Here is a 1764-nt window from a genome sequence, read left to right on the forward strand (position 1 = left end):
TTAGGGTTTAGAGTTAAGGGGTGGGGTTTAGGATTTAGGGTTTAGGGTTTAGGATTTAGGGTTTAGGGGTGGGGTTTAGAGTTTAGGATTTAGGGTTTAGGGTTTAGGATTTAGGGTTTAGGGGTGGGGTTTAGAGTTTAGGATTTAGGGTTTAGGGTTTAGGATTTAGGGTTTAGGGGTGGGGTTTAGAGTTTAGGATTTAGGGTTTAGGGTTTAGGATTTAGGGTTTAGGGGTGGGGTTTAGAGTTTAGGATTTAGGGTTTAGGGTTTAGGATTTAGGGTTTAGGGGTGGGGTTTAGAGTTTAGGATTTAGGGTTTAGGGTTTAGGATTTAGGGTTTAGGGGTGGGGTTTAGAGTTTAGGATTTAGGGTTTAGGGTTTAGAGTTTAGATTTTAGGGTTTAGAGTTGGGGAGTGGGATTTTGGGATAAGATTTCAGATTTTGAAAAATAAAAAAAATTTAAATTTTTCAAAAGATAAAATGCTATTTTGGTCATTTTAGTTTTTGAGGGCTATTTTGTGACATAAACTTAGAAATGTGCTATTTCGGAGATTTGCCCAAAAAGAAAATAGAAATATATACATATGTTATAATATTTGTGTTAGGAACAAATAAAAACTTTGATTGAATATTAACTATTAATCATAAACTTCAACTTTAAATTTTTCATAATTCATTAAAACATAACTAATTCAAAACATACTTTACTGTAACTATTTTTTTTGAATGAATGCAGATATATAAGATAACCTAAAAAATATAAAAAAGTTAGTTCATTAAACAAAAGATAAAATACATACATGTGATAATACATATTATAAGAACAAATAAAAAATTATGTGTGCAATAAGATAACAATTAATTTTTGTAAATAAGTATTAATTATTTATTTATGCTAATTCCTATCAAAAATAAAATAAAAGAATTAAAATATTTATGTTCTCTGTCTATGTAAATATTATATATAGTTATGTAGTGAAGTAATATATTTATAATGATATAAAAATTAATATGCATAACAACTGTTGCAAAAAGCTCTATAAAATTTTAAATATGTAAAAAAAAAAATATATAATTTTCTTAAAAATGTATTTATAAAAGATATAATATATGTAAAATAATAAATATTTCTATATCATATTATAAAACACGTAAATAAACAAAAATGAAATAAATTATTAAACAATATTTTTATAAGAATTTGATTCTCATAGTAAAAATACATATAAGAAATTAATTGAGATAAAAAAATAGATCTACATGCATTATGATCGGCCCTCATCGGAGAAAGAAAAAAACACGAAGACTAATCAAAAACTAACTAAGATGTAAAAAATCCTAACAAAAAAGGAATGGCGATGGCGACGGCGACGGCGATCTATCTCTAGGGTTTTGATGGTTTTTCAAAATTGGGATCCGGGAAATCGATGGAAAGAAGAGGATAACGAACGGGTTGGTGTGATAGCAAAGATCTGGAGAACTGAGAAGTCATGGCTTGACAAGGATTTGATCCGAAAGGGAAAGACAGGATTCTCCGGATACAGGGTGATTAAAAGGGATTGTGATCGTATCTACTTGGTGGGGATACGATCTACAGATTTTGCAGCAAAGGATCTCGATGGGGAGAAATGGATTTCGATTTCGATCCTCTTTAAGATGAGATCGTCTGACTTTACAGGTATTAATTCAGTCTACTCATTACGAAATAATTTATTCTTTCAACATGGGATTCGAAGAATCAATTTCGGATTGGATACAATAGGGA

Source organism: Brassica oleracea, chromosome C8, assembly GCF_000695525.1.
Source record: "Brassica oleracea var. oleracea cultivar TO1000 chromosome C8, BOL, whole genome shotgun sequence".
Lineage (NCBI taxonomy): Eukaryota > Viridiplantae > Streptophyta > Magnoliopsida > Brassicales > Brassicaceae > Brassica > Brassica oleracea.